General features: G+C 46.3%; 1 pseudogene; it reads right to left on the bottom strand.

Annotated features, from left to right (window-relative positions):
- Positions 1 to 18,014, bottom strand: part of LOC124016866 — a 184,846-nt pseudogene that overhangs the window by 111,933 nt on the left and 54,899 nt on the right.

The raw sequence follows: 18,014 nt of genomic DNA, 5'->3' as shown, positions 1-18,014 counted from the left end.
CTAATTTTGCAACAAAGCCTCCTTCACTCATGCTGCCAAATATACCCTTGTAAAACTGACTATCCTACCGATCCTTGACTTCGGCGATGTCATTTACAAAATAGCCTCCAACACTCTACTCATCAAATTGGATGCAGTCAATCACAGTGCCATCCGTTTTGTCACCAAAGCCCCATATACTACCCACCACTGCGACCTGTATGCTCTCGTTGGCTGGTCCTCGCTACAAATTTGTCGCCAAACCCACTGGCTCAAGGTCATCTATAAGTCTTTGCTAGGTAAAGCTCCACCTTAGCTCACTGGTCACCATAGGAACACCCACCCATAGCACACGCTCTAGCAGGTATATTTCACTGGTCACCATAGGAACACCCACCCATAGCACACGCTCTAGCAGGTATATTTCACTGGTCACCATAGGAACACCCACCCATAGCACACGCTCTAGCAGGTATATTTCACTGGTCATTCCCAAAGCCAACACCACGTTTGGCTGCCTTTCCTTCCAGTTCTCTGCTGCCAATGACTGGAACTAATAGCAAAAATCACTGAAATTGGAAACTCATATCTCCCTCACTAATTAAATAAATAAAAATGCGTTCTGAGTTGTTGAGGTACTGTAGACAACACAGATGTAATTACTTTGCCACTATTGGCCTATTTATAGTGTTAGGGTTAGTTTTTCTATTGTGTTAGGGCTTTGTTTATTCCATGTGACCAGTCTGACTGACCTTGAGAACGTTCAGTGTTGTTAAGGTAGACCATCTCGATGCGGTCGTAGTAGTGTTAGGGTTAGTTTTAGGGCTAGTGACCAGTCTGACTGACCTTGCGTTCAGTGTTGTTAAGGTAGACCATCTCGATGCGGTCGTAGTAGTGTTAGGGTTAGTTTTAGGGCTAGTGACCAGTCTGACTGACCTTGCGTTCAGTGTTGTTAAGGTAGACCATCTCGATGCGGTCGTAGTATGCGTCCACCCAGTACAGGATTCCCTGTGGGATGTCCAGACTTAGACCGTTGGGCCACAGGACCATCTTACTGGTCAGGAACACGTTCCTGTTAGAACCGTCCATCCAGGCCCGCTCTATCTTCCCTCTCTTACTCTCCTTAGGGTCCTCCTCCCAGTCTGTCCAGTACATCCACCTGGGGAGAGAGAGGGGGATGAGCAGGGTGTGTGTTTTGGTCCGCCGTGACCGGGCTATTCTGCCCCAGCGGACATTGAGTAGAACTCTATTATGCCCCCCCCGCACAACACTACGCAGGTCACAGGGTAGTGTCCCCGAGTCTGGATGTGAATATGCTGCCTTCATTTGAACTTTTGTAATAATTTTCTTACGTTTTCACAAACCATGATGAAGACGCTCCCCCTTCTCCCATAGAAAAGAAAAGAGACTAAACAAATGGGTCATACAAAAGCAATGCGCTATTCTGCCCCAGCGGACATTGAGTAGAACACACACACACACACACACACACACACACACACACAGGGTAGTGTCCCAGTCTGGATGTGAATATGCTGACTTCATTTGAACTTTTGTAATAATTTTCACACACAAACCACACACACACACACACTCACACACACACACACACACAAACAAATGGGTCATACAAAAGCACACACACACACACACACACACACACACACACACACACACACACACACACACACACACACACACACACACACACACACACACACGATATAATTGTTTAAGGTGCTGTGAGCAGAAAGTGGTGGATCAGTGACAGGAAAATATACCAACAGCCGACCATCTGCTTTGTTCTCATCCCCACACACCGGTATGCATGTACGTACTCACGTATAAATGCACAAACAAACGTGGACACACACACACACACACACACACACAGAAACCCACACACCCCAGGGTCAACTTTCCAATCATCTTCCAGCCACATCCCACACCCAATGGGAAAGGCTCAGCAGAATATCTAAATAATCTATTAAGAAGCAGACAGTCCCACCACGCAGACAGTAACACTTTACTGCTAATGGCAGTAAAACCTCTGGCATGCCTAATCCTTCACACTCTCTCACCCCAACATCCCCTCCCCCAAACAAAAAAGTCCCCCATCCCAAAACAACCATTACATAAACTCTTCCACCCATCACTCCATCCCAATGCCTCCTTCCCTTCTCCCTCCCTTTTTCCTTTGTCCCTCCCTCCTTCCTTCTCTCACCCATGTAGGGGGTCCACTACGATGGCGCGGGGTGGGTCATCTTGCCCTCGATGAGAGTCTTGCGGGTCTGGGAAGCCTTCTCCAGCCTGGCCACACTGATGGTCTTCTTGGGCCCATCGTCCGTCCAGTACAGGTTATCAGCCATCCAGTCCACTGCTATACCCTCCACTGTGTGGATTCCTGGAACACAGAGGAACAGGTGGTGAGAGGCCAGTTGCCCTATTATACACCACAAAACTTGACATGGTAGATCCAAAATGGCCACCTGGCCACTAACAGCAGAAACTACCAAGACACATTGCTAGCATGATTTTGGAGCCATAATGACCACTACTCTCCATTACAGCAATGATGCCCCAAAATGGCAACCATGCAAGGCAGTTACTGTACCGTCCTTCAGGATGGTGTCTCTCTCTGTGCCGTCGATCTTTTGGCGGCCGATGAGGTAGCTGGTGGCGTCAGCGAAATATATGAAGTCACTCTCTGAGTGGAAGTCCAGGGCTCTGGGGTTCATCAGGTTCTCTATGGGGATCATATACTCATCTGGGACCTTAGCATTCATGTCCATGCCTCGGATGACCCCTGGACGACCTTTACCATACACCAGGAACAGCTCATGCTCCGGCTCTGGAAAAAAACATGGGAGAGAGAGAGGACTTACTGGGCCTGTATTCATAAAATAAAGCGTCTCAGAGTGCTGATCTCGGATCAGACCCCCATGTCCACTTAAACTTATGCATTACATCTAATTAGGCAAAACTGATCCTAGATCACTTTCTGCGATGCTTTATGAATAGGACAGGCCCTGGCCTGTAAACTCACAAAAACGCATAATCGAGTCAGACCAACCTTCTCATGAGAGGTAGCTTCTGAAACGATTTCAAATCACACTACAATGCTATAAACAGACAGACAAAACAGGAAGAGGAGAGCATTGATGAGGCCTTTACCATTAAAAACATCCATAGGATTCCAATCACCTCCACAATTCCTGCCTTTCCTCTGTCTAGTAATGAATATCTTCTCCAAATAATTGACAGTTAAAATGCTGTAACACTGTAAATAGCAATGCCCCATATCATTTGCATTGATTAAACTGATAAAAACTGTGCAAGAGAAGCATAACCCCGTAAACGTCAAGAGAATGTAAGGTCTTTTCAATCATTCTAATTCACATTTGACGACTTGTTCCATATGGTGTAGTGGACAGAATAGGTTGTGGCTGAATCTATCGGCACTGGTGTGGTTTCAAGGGCACCTAAGGTTGTCAAGAAACAGATCAATATGTGGTTGCTTTCATATCCGCATAGAATATTAATACACACCTCTCAGGCAAGCTGAATCAATCAGGGAGGGAGTTGTACTTTGTTACTACGCAGACAAAAGTAGTCAACTCTGAAAATACTGCTTATTATGAGTCTCCCAGGCCTTAGCTCAGTTGTCCTGATTCAACCTTCACTGCCATTGGCACAGGGTCAATAACATAATCGAGGTCTGCCTCCACTTCACAGTTATAGTGTAGGCTTCAAGCATGTAGATATTGATTAGAGAGGCTAGCTGTCAATGTCATGCAAGTCAGTATACTTGTCAGATTTGAGGAGATGTAGCTGCTCGAAGAAGAGACAGCCACAGAGGAGGAGCGGATAGCCAGAGCTGCGAAGGAGCTGATTCGAGGAGTTTAAAGCGGATTGGCTGTGATTTTTTTTTTTATGTATCTGAGAGACCATTGGCTGTACTGTAGACTAAAGTATGCACTGGGAAAGTGAAAGGGGGGATACCTAGTCAGTTGAATGCCTTCAACTGAAATGTGTCTTCCGCATTTAACACAAAACCCCAACCCCTCTGAATCAGAGAAGTGCGGGGGGGGGGGGGCTGCCTTAATTGACATCCACGTCTTCGGCGCCCGGGGAACAGTGAATTAACTGCCTTGCTCAGTGAGAGAACAGATTTTTACCTTGTCAGCTCAGGGATTAGATCCAGCAACCTTTTGGTTAATGGCCCAGCGCTCTAACCACTACCTGCCGTAGGAATCGTTTGTTGTATTTCAGAGCAGATTGGCTTTATAATGAAACATTTTATTGTCTTATTTTGTAAAGTGCCTAACAGATAATTTGCTGTACTGTGGAGTATCTGAGAGGGGATTGGCTGTGTGGTACTTACTCTTGCAGGACTTCCCGTCACCCCCCCAGACTTAATCCAGGGCGACAGCGGCAGGTACGGGTCTTATGGCTGTTCCCCAGTAGGCAGAAGTCAGAGCAGCCTCCAGCCTTCCCAAACTGGTCTGGTTCACATGCATGGCTACGCACTGGAGGAGAGGAGATTTCGGAGTGAATTTCAACTATACCACTATGTTGGTGGGTTAAATATAGAATTGACTTGACAATATGTGCAGGCAGCATAGAATATAGAACCCTATAACAATTACCTGGCGGCTGTCGTCTCTGGTGGTAGACGTGCAGGGCCCCTCCCTTGTCGACGCGGGTCACCACCTGGTAGTCAGAACTGTTGAAGCGGTTCACTCTGATCACACTGGTCTTAGGCTGCATGTTGGCGCTGTCTGAGTTAGTGGCATACAGGTAGTTCTCAAACACTGTCAGACTGTACAGGTGCTCAATCTGGGAGAGGGGGAGGAGGAAGAGATTGATGGAAGGAGGGAGAGCAAGGAAGAAGGAATGAGTGACAAAGAACCAAAAACCACAATCAATACAGAATTCCACTTGAACACCCATTCACTCAGTATGTATGGAACCCAACACTATACAGCTGATTCAGAATCCCAAATGACCCATAGCCTGACTCACGCCTCCATTTCCCATAACACACTCTAACAGGTCTAAACAAACATATCACACATATCCATCTGTGAGGAGAAGAAAGCCGGCCTCACTGTCCCAGTAAACAGCACTAAAGTGAAATAGATGAAAGTGGTGGTCGATCAGCTCTTCAGATCAGTGACTAGCATCCATTAAGATCAGGCTGGGGAAGGAAAACACATGGCCTCTGCATTAGTGCCTGTACCCTCACCATCAATAACCATCCATAGACTTTAAACTGCCACTGATGGCAATCACACACACCTGGTTGTATACACACACACAGACTTGACAGCGCACGCACACACACAATTAAAAGGAGCTGTGTGTGTGTAGTTGGCTGTGCCCCCAGGTCCAGTGAGTAAAGGAAGGGCATTACTTGTGCAGATACACAGCTAGAGTTAAAAGCCCTGCTAACAGGTTTAAAAAGGTACCAGCCACGGCACCAGCCACAGAGCTCTGCTTTAACTCCTATTAATCAGCTCTCTAATAAAAAGCTCCCTGCTCACTGACCAGCACCACATTACTACAGCAGCAGTAGAGAGAGAGGATCCTCACAGGAGAGAATACACAGGAACCTCTACATAGATGGGGGAATTTGGTTTTAGTGGCAACCAAGTATTTACCTTGGATTTAAGTTTTACCTCTGCTTGGATAACAAGGAATGTAAAGTTCACAGCTATTAAGTCTTATGTAAAACTCTTTACTCTAAATTAAGGAAATGCCCTTCCGCTCCTCACAACAACCCAAAAATCTGCAACATTCCTAAATGTTAAACCCTCCTAAATGCTCCGTTCCAGAACCCTGAAGAAGTGTGCTAGTCTGTCGCAGGTTGATAACCTCACCAGCAGGCCCTGTATGATGGTGTGTCTGTTTTTGCCTTCGTAGTCCACCACCTCTATGTAGTCCAGGTAGGCATCGGCCCAGTAGACCAGCCTGTTGACCAGGTCCAGGGTGATACCGTGGGGGAACACGATCTTACTGTCCACCAGCTTGGTCCGGTTCTGACCATCCATGTCACAACGCTCCACCTTGGGGATCTGACCGTAGTCTGTGAAGAACACTTTACTTTGGGAGGAAAGAGATGATGGGTGATTAGCTAATTCATTGATGGATTTATTCAATTTTATTCCAAATGTATTTTAGCAGGTAAGTTGACTGAGCATGTGTATGTTGTCAGTTACAGCAACAAGCTACAGTAGGTAAGAGTTGTAGGGATGAAGAGCAACAGCTGTTTTGACAGAGTGAACAATTGATTGATTGACAATCAAGTGGTCCTTCTGTAGCTCAGTTGGTAGAGCATGGCGCTTGTAACGCCAGGGTAGTGGGTTCGATTCCCGGGACCACCCATACGTAGAATGTATGCACACATGACTGTAAGTCGCTTTGGATAAAAGTGTCTGCTAAATGGCATATATTATATTATTATTATTAATAAATTCCTACTTTCCATGTCTATGCAGGCATAGGGAAAACTGGTGTTAGAACATATGTTGCTGAATAGCCCTGTTGAATAGCCCTGCTGAATAGCCCTGCTGAATAGCCCTGTTGAATAGCCCTGTTGAATAGCTCTGTTGAATAGCCCTGTTGAATAGCCCTGTTGAATAGCCCTGTTGAATAGCCCTGCTGAATAGCCCTGCTGAATAGCCCTGTTGAATAGCCCTGCTGAATAGCCCTGTTGAATAGCCCTGTTGAATAGCCCTGTTGAATAGTCCTGCTGAATAGCCCTGTTGAATAGCCCTGCTGAATAGCCCTGCTGAATAGTTTTATATGGAGGAATATGTGCGTGTGCGAACAGTTTGTCCTGGTTAGGTCACATGGTCAGAGGAACACCTCCTGGGCCTCCTGGGCCTAAACTAGAATGCTTGATGTTTTATTGTGTCTTGATCCCTACAGCTTATTCTACCTCTCACTGAGATTCTTCAACAGGAGGGAACTATCAAACAATCATTTATTGGATGTGCTCCCAGAAAAAGATCATTATCAATCAGTCACAATGCAATTCTTAGAAGGTTTGTTGTTTTCACTAACTGAGAAAAAAAACTAATATTATACAATCTCTAAATTACAGCCAAGAATATTATTGTCATCCCTAACAGCAGCTGGACAACATCACGGGGAAAGAGTCTGTGCAGTAATATACGCTGGTACATTTACTCCAATCAATTATAGCTTTGGAAATGAGTTGGAATGAAAAACAAAGGACTGCACACGTGCGCACGCACGCGCACACACACACACACACACACACACACACACACACACACACACACACACACACACACACACACACACACACACACACACACACACACACACACACACACACACACACACACACACGCACACACACGCACACACACGCACACACACGCACACGCGCACACGCACACGCACACGCACACGCACACGCACACGCACACGCACACGCACACGCACACGCACACGCACACACACACCTCCAGGAATTGAGTTTGAGATCCCTGTCATAAAATGTCAGGTCTGAAATGAAAACCTGACTGTAGAATGTTTTGGGGAAAGGCAGGATTCGGGAGCTCTCAGGGCTCAGACCCGAACAACACTAATTAAACATCTACACTCAATTACTGCTCCCCAAAACTTCAAGTCAGTGGCCCACGTACTAATCAGAGAGAGGAAAGGAACCCTTCCAAGTGTTTCGGAGAACTCAAACCCCCTCCGAACCTCAACCCACCCCCCAGCCCATTGTTTTAAGTTGTGTAACAATGACAGACTACTGTGGCCAAAATATTGGGCTTCTCGTGGGACTGTTATGGTGTGTTAGATGCACGTACTGTGATGCGGGTTATGTGTGTGTGTGTGTCTCAGCTGTAGTCCCTGGGACATTGGTCTGTTCCCATGGGATGAAGGAGGGGGGATAGACCGACAGACCACAGTGTGTATTTCAGTGACTCACTGAGCATGTGTTTGTGAAATGCTTATGTTTGGATTTTACAGGTATGTACATTTATTAAATTCAAATAAATGTTATTTAGTAGGATGGAACTTAACATAACATGGAAGGCAAAACATGGACACCTACAGTATGCAATCTGAGTATACACCTTAAAAGGTGTGTGTGTGTAGTGAGCGTGTATCTATACAGCCTATGCATAAGTGTATGTGCGTGCCTGCCTGAGTGTGTCCTCACCCCATGGTGGGGTCCAGGGCGATGCCCTTGGGATTGTTCAGTTCCTGGTCCAGCAGGGTGACACACGTCTGTCCGTCCTTGTCACACACAAAGATCCGGTCATCCACATCATCCACAAAGTAGAAGTTTCCTGTCAGCCAGTCAATAGCCATCTGTTCCACATCTGGACAGCACACAGACAGAATGGGAGAGAAGGGGGGGGAAAGAGGCAGGGGACAGAGAGAGGGAGAGAGAAGAGGCAGGGGACAGAGAGAGGGAGAGAGAAGAGGCAGGGGACAGAGAGAGGGAGAGAGAAGAGGCAGGGGACAGAGAGAGGGAGAGAGAAGAGGCAGGGGACAGAGAGAGAGAGAGAGAAGAGGCAGGGGACAGAGAGAGAGAGAGGGAGAGAGAAGGGGCAGGGGACAGAGAGAGGGAGAGAGAAGAGGCAGGGGACAGAGAGAGGGAGAGAGAAGAGGCAGGGGACAGAGAGAGGGAGAGAGAAGAGGCAGGGGACAGAGAGAGGGAGAGAGAAGAGGCAGGGGACAGAGAGAGGGAGAGAGAAGAGGCAGGGGACAGAGAGAGGGAGAGAGAAGAGGCAGGGGACAGAGAGAGGGAGAGAGAAGAAGCAGGGGACAGAGAGAGGGAGAGAGAAGAAGCAGGGGACAGAGAGAGGTAGGGAGAAAGACAACAGGAGACATCAAATATGAGAAACAGAAGAATTTACTGTACATGTTCCCATTGACTGATGCATCTTCATAGACCAGTTATTTCTCTCTGGCGTCATCTTTGAGGGCATCTATACTATCCGTGGATGTACTGTGTCGTGCAGTAGTAAACAAAATGTTGGGGTAAGACTGAGGTAATGGTAGAGAGCTCCATCATGACTTTGCAGTCCCATGAACTGCATGCAACTGTCCTGCTATGCTTAGCTTTCTGTCGGACTGTCTAATTGCTAAGTAAACATCAAATGAAACTGTATGTCACATGCTTGGTAAACAACAGGTTTAGACTAACAATGAAGAGCTTACTTCCCAACAATGCAGAGAGAAACATGTGAATCATATAAATATAATAACAGGTGGAATAAATACACAATGAGGAACTGTCTCTGTACGCGGGGTACCAGTAGCACGTCGATATGCAGGGCTACGAGGTAACTGAGGTAGATATGTACATATAGGTAGGAATTAAATGTGACTAGGCAACAGGATAGACAAACTGTAACAGCAGCGCTTGTGAAGAGTCAAAAGGGTTAGCGCAAAAAGGGTCAATGCAGATAATATTGGTTAACTATTTAGCAGACTTCTAGAAGCTGGGGGTAGAATCTTTTGGTTCCAGACTTGGTCCTCCGGTACCCTCTTGCCATGCGGTAGCAGAGAAAGCTATTTATGACTGGTGTGGCTGGAGTCTGACAATTTTTAGGCCCTTCCTCTGACACCCCCTGGTACAGAGATCCTGGATGGCAGTGATGTACAGGGCCGTACGCACTACCCTCCGTAGCGTCTTGCGGTCAGATGCCAAGCAGTTGGCATACCAAGTGGTGATGCAGCCAGTCAAGATTCGCTCAATGGTGCAGCTGTATAACTTATTGAAGATCTGAGGGACCATGCTGAATCCTATCAGCCTCCTGAGGAGGAAGAGGCGTTGTGTTGATGTGTGTGGACCATGATAATACGTTAGTGATGTGGACACCAAGGAACTTGAAGCTCTCGACCTGCACCACTACAGCCCCGTCGATGTGGATTGGGGCGTGCTTGGCCCTTAGTTTCCTGTGGTCCACGATCAGTTCCTTTGTCTTGCTGACGTTGAAGGAGAGATTGTTGTCTCTGACCTCCTCCCTGTCTTATCGTTGTCGGTGATCAGGCCTACCACCGTCCTATCGTCTGCTAACTTACTGATGGTGTTGGAGTCGGCCCTGTTCATGGGCGAACACGGAGTAAAGGAGGGGATTAAACATGCCCCCTGAGGGGCCCCCCGTGTTGAGGGTCCCTGGTACTTCCGGTTTGTGACAACCTTCCCACTGTCTGCCAAATTCTCTCTTTGATCTTGTTTTCCATAATAGGATGTCGGTGGGTGGAGCCGGGAGGGTCGTCAGCGAAATGGGACACACCTGGGCCCAAAAATAGCACAATTGGTTGGGAGCCCGTTATTCCCTCCAGCGCCATTCTATCACGTGACTACAGTATGCGCTCATTGCTGATGTTTCGAAATCTACAGCACATTAACCAGGCACCGTATCGTGTGTGTCTCCTCTACATAAGTACAGGGTTGTCAAGTCTGACTCAGTCAAAAGATGGATTGGGAATCCATATTAAGCTACAATCAGGCAGCTTGACAGAAAGCCTCGTCACACAATGCACACACAGAAACAGACGTCGAGCAAATGCCTAGAAAGCCGGGCAGCCTCTAATTTGGGTTATTCCTTGCAAGTTCCTTGAATGTCAAAAGAGATGACATTGACCAATCAGGCTTCCTCTAGGCAATGTTCCTGTCATTCAGACAGACCGTTCTCTATTCCCTCCTATAACCCTCTCTCACTCTACCTCCTCCTTCCCAAACCCACTTGGAGGTGGATGTTGCCCCAAACCACTGATCTAGGGTGAGATGTTTTGGTGAAGAGCAACTTCTACATTATACTCCTATAACTACTGTGGGAATGGAATGAGCCCTGCTCCGCTTCACTGTGGTTGTGTTTGGTACTAGTTAGTTATCCAGTGTTGTGTTGCTGAATGTTGTTGCGCCCGCTGGGTGAGGAGAGTGAGAGTGTGGTTGTTGGGATGGTAAAGATGGTGTTGTTTAATCTTTGCCTGGCGACCCATCCACATTGCTCTGGCCAACTGACGTTTCTTCTCCACGATGAGTCTTTATTTGCCTTCCTTCCTGACGATTTCTAGAATGAGAACACATTCTGACCATTCTGATTGGGCCCAGAAACCAATGGGTTGGGCCAGAGCCAGCCTACTGGGCTTCTCAGGCGCGACAGGGTCTAGGGTTTACTGAGAATGGTGCAACAAACACGAAACATCTAGTCAGAGGCAGTCCTGTGTGCAAAAACAGCTCGTTGATGAGAACTCGAAGGAGAATGGCAAGAATCGTACAAGCTAACAGGAGGGCCACAAACAGACAAATAACAGAGCAGTACAGCAGTGGTGTCTCAGTTTGCACAACGCGTCGGTCCTTGATGGGCCATTGCAGACGACCACACTGGGCTCCACTCCTATCAGCTAAAAACAAGAAGCAGCAGCTCCAGTGGGCACGCAACCATCAACACTGGACAATGGTCCAGTGGTCCAACAAATCCTGGTTCCTGATGTGTCATGTTTATGGATTTGGCGTAAGGAGCATGAGTCCATGGCCCAATAATGCCTGTTGTCAACGGAACAGGCTGGTGGAGGGGGTGTGGGAAATGTTTTCCTGGCACACGTTAGGTCCCTTGATTCCTCAGAAGTTAAGGGAACATGTGAAGGCCCCTGCCCTACCCAAACTATGCCGAATATAGTGAACACACAGAGGGCAAAGGGTTTAGACGAAAATAAGAGAGAGAGAAAGAGCAACACATCTACTATTACCACACACACATCAACGATAGACTGAGTGTTTGCCAGAGATCACAGAGAGCCTCATTTTTGGAGCTAGATATGAGACACTGGGGAACACAGCGATACAGTCCCCTAAAATGGTGATATTATTACTGGGTTTAGAGTGTGTGTGTGTGTGTGTCTGAGGCAGGGGGCTGCACCTCCCACAAGGCCATTCTCTGTCTTTTATTGAGCAGATACCACAGAACCCAACACACACACACACACTTCACACTTCACCTAGGGTGTCACCAGTCATCTATGGGGTATGCCTGGTGTTTGGTAGTGAGGGGGGCACTGTGGCATATGTCTGGTGTATACAGGTGAGGGGGGCACCGTGTTGATTTAGAGAGGCCAAGGGGATAGATTTCTCTAAAAGTGGAAAGAGTAGGATGGGAGGGTTGACGAGGCAAATTCCAAGGCCTAAGAGGGCAATAAAAGCGTGCCTAGTGAAATCAGCTCTTGGGCAATAAATCTAAATGGAATTTAAAAGGTTTAATTGTTCAGTTTTTTAAACACATGCACACTAACAATATGTTTCAATGTGATTGAATGAGGAGGGCATTCAAAATGGATGATATACACATTTGCACTTAACTCTCTGATTTCCATAAGGGAAACTTAACAGCAGGCTTATAGGGGAGAGGAGAGAAGATTATAATTGTAAAAATACCTTTAATGGTCCAGTAGGAGAGGAGTGGAAAGAAACAGATGAGGGTGAGAGGAAAGTCTAATCCCTGTTCATTGGAATGTACTTTCCCCCCCTACTTCTGGTAAACAGAAAATGACCGGGAAGCCAAAATATTTTTGTTTTGCTTTGTCCCTGCATCACCTCTCCTCCCACTTCTCTCCTCTTCCTCCATGCATCCATCCACCCCCCCCTGTTCCCTTCCCTAGAGGAGAACAATCTAGATTCATTAACTGCATCTCTATTTGACGAACATTGCACTATAAAACACCTCAACATAATTTTAAAAAAGAGACCAGTGCCTTTTTTTCTCCTCCAAATAGGTTGTTTACTCTGCTCACCCCTCTGCACCTCAGAGAGAAAGGACTAGATCCATATCCAGGGAATTTGGGAGGGTGTATATCGAACCTGCACTTGCTATTGGACCAAACAGAGCAACATCTATATGATTGGAAACGGAGAGTAAGTATATTGCATTAATCAATATCTGATATGTTGAAGTTGTTGCCTACCATACCGTGACGGAGCGCTAATAAAATGCAAGTTCCGGCTAACCTCTTCACACCCTCCCCAAACAGTGATTTAAGACTTTACACCCCCCCCCACCCCTCAAATTCCCCCCTCCACCTCACCAAAACCCATCTCCTGCATTGAAAACTCTCCAGTCTTAAAACACCATCTGGAGAACGCATCACAAGACAAGAATGGAAAGGCACAAAAAGATGGCTAAAAGACACGCTATTCCAAAATGTGGTACTGGTTAAGACGCAGTGGAAAGCAAGGCCAGAGGGAGAGGAAGAACAGAAGAAGAAGAGGAGGATGGAGAGAAAAGATAGACATTGCTCTATCATTCTAAAGTAGTTGGTTGAAGGGGTGACTAAGGTTACTGAGAGGCTGAGAGAAAGAGACTGACAGAAAAAGAGAAAGACAGGCAACAGTCAGAAAGAGATACAGAACAAGTGTTGAACGTGGAGCTGCAAGAGAGACTCTCTTTTCCAGCACATGACCTCCTAAGGAGATGTAGCAGAAACATCTGTACTGAGAACAGCTAGTAGGCCCTTCCCCATTACTTCACAATAACCCCCTGCTGCTTTAGCATGAAATCCTTATGAAAACATTCAAATTAGCCTTAGAATCAATTAAACCGTTACCATAAGGATAGCTTATGGACTGGGTGATACTATGATAGCTTTATTATGCAGTGTCAGCTCCATCCTACAGTATTAAGAATACGTGACCGTACATACACACTAGACATGCTGCATGAATCCAGTACAATGTAATAAAATAATGGTATTTTAGGGATGAGCATCTTAATGGGGTGTCAACTTAATGCTGTAAGTGAGGGGGAGATGCACAGACAGGGAAAGTAAGGAAGAAAACAAAGTGCATGAGAGAAAGAAAGAGTAAAAGGAGGAGCACATCTGGACTGCTCATCTGTGTGGCATTCTGAGGTCATGGACTGCTCATCTGTGTGGCATTCTAAGGTCATGGACTGCTCATCTGTGTGGCATTCTGAGGTCATGGACTGCTCATCTGTGTGGCATTCTGAGGTCATGGACTGCTCATCTGAGTGGCATTCTGAGGTCATGGACTGCTCATCTGAGTGGCATTCTGAGGTCATGGACTGCTCATCTGTGTGGCATTCTGAGGTCATGGACTGCTCATCTGTGTGGCATTCTGAGGTCATGGACTGCTCATCTGAGTGGCATTCTGAGGTCATGGACTGCTCATCTGAGTGGCATTCTGAGGTCATGGACTGCTCATCTGAGTGGCATTCTGAGGTCATGGACTGCTCATCTGTGTGGCATTCTGAGGTCTTGGACTGCTCATCTGAGTGGCATTCTGAGGTCATGGACTGCTCATCTGTGTGGCATTCTGAGGTCTTGGACTGCTCATCTGAGTGGCATTCTGAGGTCATGGACTGCTCATCGGAGTGGCATTCTGAGGTCATGGACTGCTCATCTGAGTGGCATTCTGAGGTCATGGACTGCTCATCTGAGTGGCATTCTGAGGTCATGGACTGCTCATCTGAGTGGCATTCTGAGGTCTTGGACTGCTCATCTGTGTGGCATTCTGAGGTCATGGACTGCTCATCTGTGTGGCATTCTGAGGTCATGACTCACTGCGACCACAAACGCACCCTTTCCTATGTATATATAATATATAATAATGATATAATATATGCCATTTAGCAGACGCTTTTATCCAAAGCGACTTACAGTCATGTGTGCATACATTCTACGTATGGGTGGTCCCGGGAATCGAACCCACTACCCTGGCGTTACAAGCGCCATGCTCTACCAACTGAGCTACAGAAGGACTGCTGACGACCTCTGTCATTGGCTGCCTTCTTGACCCGGTCGTGTCGACTCAGCGAGCAAGGCCCGTTCATTCCCTGTCACACTCGCCAATAGCCTCAGCAAACTATCAACTCTACCTAGTGCTGGAGCGTTGACAAAAACTGTCATATTACCAACAACAATTCTCAAGAGTCAATAATGGAATCTGATAAACAGATATGTTAGTTTATTTTCCTATTACGGAAATAAAAGGATGAAATATGCCTAAGAGTGGATGGATAACTCGCTAAAAGTCCCAGTTTCTATTCTAAGGGTTTTAGTGAAAATAACAGCGAAAAGGGGGACAGTTTTAGAAGAGCTATTTGTAGTTATTTTCTCCCCCACTACGCACACATACAGTTGAAGTCGGAAGTTTACATACACCGTCGCCAAATACATTTAAACTCAGTATTTCACAATTTCTGATATTTAGTCCTAGTAAAGATTCCTTGTCTTAGGTCAGTTAGGATCACCACTTTATTTTATGAATGTGAAATGTCAGAATAATAGTAGAGAGAATGATTTATTTTCCTTGAAATTGTTTAACTTGGGTCAAACGTGTCAGGTGACCTTCCACAAGCTTCCCACAATAAGTTGGGTGAATTTCGGCCCATTCCTCCTGAAAGAACTGGTGTAACTGAGTCAGGTTTGTATGCCTCCTTACTTGCACACGCTTTTCAGTTCTTCCCACAAATTTGTGATAGGATTGAGGTCAGGGCTTTGTGATGGCCACTCCAATACCTTGACTTTGTTGTCCTTAAGCCATTTTGCCACAACTTTGGAAGTATGCTTGGGGTCATTGTCCATTTGGAAGACCCATTTGCAACCAAGTTTTAACTTCCTGACTGATGTCTTGAGATGTTGCTTCAATATATCCACATAATGTTCCTGCCTCATGAAGCCATCTATTTTGTGAAGTGCACCAGTCCCTCCTGCAGCAAAGCACCCCCACAACATGATGATGCCACCCCCCTGCTTCACGGTTAGGATGGTGTTCTTCAGCTTGCAAGCCTCCCCCTTTTTCCTCCAAACATAACAATGGTCATGATGGCCAAACAGCTCTATTTTTGTTTCATCAGACCAGAGGACATTTCTACAAAAAGTACAATCTTTGTCCCCATGTGCAGTTGCAAACCGTAGTCTGGCTTTTTTATGGCGGTTTTGGAGCAGTGGCATCTTCCTTGCTGAGCGGCCTTTCAGGTTGTCTCGATATAGGACTTGTTTTACTGTGGATATAGATACTTTCATACCCGTTTCCTCCAGCATCTTCAGAAGGTCCTTTGCTGCTGTTCTGGGATTGATTTGCACTTTTCGCAATAAAGTACGTTTAATCTCAAGGAGACAGAACCTGTCTCCCTCCTGAGCGGTACGACGACTGCGTGGTCCCATGGTGTTTATACTTGCGTACTATTGTTTGTACAGATGAACGTGGTACCTTCAGGCGTTTGGAAATTGCTCCCAAGGATGAACCAGACTTGTGGAGGTCTATAATCTTTTTCTGAGGTCTTGGCTGTGTCGTGTCTTTGACTATGCCGGATTAAGTCATGCTATTCTATAAAATCATTTTATGTAATTAATATTACCTGATTAAGATAAATCAGGTAAATAATTAACTATAAAGTCAGGGCACCACGAAATAATGTTTATAGAGCTGTTACCTTCCGAATAAACTCTTAAAGACCTGGTAATCTTTTCCATCAATAGCAGTCAATATTTAATCGTCACCTTGTTAAGTCTCATCTGAAAGTTGTAAATTCGTGGTTATCTTCACGAACCCTGGCTAACAAGTTGAATCAGCAATACAACATTTGTTTTAATTATTTATTTACTAAATAATCACACAGAATTACATATACACAGAATGTATCATACATTGCTTACAAATTATGCCTGCCTGCCTGCGCCTGTCTGCGTATGCGCGTCTGTCTGTCTGTCTGCGTATGCGCGTCTGTCTGTCTGTCTGCGTATGCGCGTCTGTCTGTCTGTCTGCGTATGCGCGTCTGTCTGTCTGTCTGCGTATGCGCGTCTGTCTGGGTTGATGTGGAGGAGGGAGGGACTGAAGGGAGACAGAGGAAGGGGATAAGGGGGAGCTGACCTATAACCTACACACCTGCTCACACACATGTTTTTCCTCAGATCCATTGGCTACATCTTTCCTTTTTTACTGGAAGAGAACTGGCTTCGGTATTCTTCCAAACTGGCCGTTGTACAACTCCGGCTATAGTATCAACAGTGACGCACACGAAACGCAGGCACACACACAGACAAAATATGGGCACACCCTCACACATGCCATTTCTAGCACCACACACATGCATGAACACACTTGTAGAACTGCTAAAGTATGTCATATTCAACTGTTGACTGGTGCAGACAGAGGGAGGGAGATGTTGATGCTATGATGTAATGTGCCTGCTTTATTGTAACAGCGTACCTTACTTTACTCTTCATGTTGTACTGATGTAACAGTGTCCTCCATTGTATTACCAGTTTGTGGATGTTGATGGATGGGGTATTATGGATGGTGTGGATGTTGATGGATGGGGTATTATGGATGGTGTGGATGTTGATGGATGGGGTATTATGGATGGTGTGGATGTTGATGGATGGGGTATTATGGATGGTGTGGATGTTGAATTATCCCACTGTGCTACTCACTGTAGAATCCTTGAGCAGTGTGGTGTGAGATGTAGTATACTGTACTGTATAGTTATGAACTAATACTATACTGCATCATACTGTACTATACTACAGTGTAGTCACAGTCTAAGCGGAGTGAGATGTTGGAGTATCATACTGGATCATATTTTATTATAGAACTCACGGTGCAGGCTGAGGGAGATGTTGATGACCCTCTCGTCTGTGAAGCTCTTGAGGTTGGGGATCTTGGCACACTTGAGGTGGGTGGAGGCGGGTGAGTCGCCCACGTTGATCCAGCAGACCTGCTCCTGGGCATAGAGGAAGTCCATGGCGGTGGTCTGCTTGGTGGTGGTGGACAGCAGGCTGATCGTGGTCCCACTCAGAGTCGTAGCCTGGATGTTCTGACTGTTGGCGATCAGCAGCACCGAGTTCCTTTCTACTGGGTCTTGGAGAGGAGAGATCGGTGAATGGGAGGAGGGAGGAGTGTGAGAGGACTTTGGAGCAGAGGTTGAGTTGTTGTCTCAACAAGGTGTAAGGGTAGGCAATCAAAAAAGTGGTCAACAGCTAATACGAATCCTACAGTATATTCACAGTACATTGGT

The sequence above is a fragment of the Oncorhynchus gorbuscha genome, linkage group LG03 (genome assembly GCF_021184085.1).
Source record: "Oncorhynchus gorbuscha isolate QuinsamMale2020 ecotype Even-year linkage group LG03, OgorEven_v1.0, whole genome shotgun sequence".
Lineage (NCBI taxonomy): Eukaryota > Metazoa > Chordata > Actinopteri > Salmoniformes > Salmonidae > Oncorhynchus > Oncorhynchus gorbuscha.
This window is presented reverse-complemented; position numbering and strand designations above follow the sequence as displayed.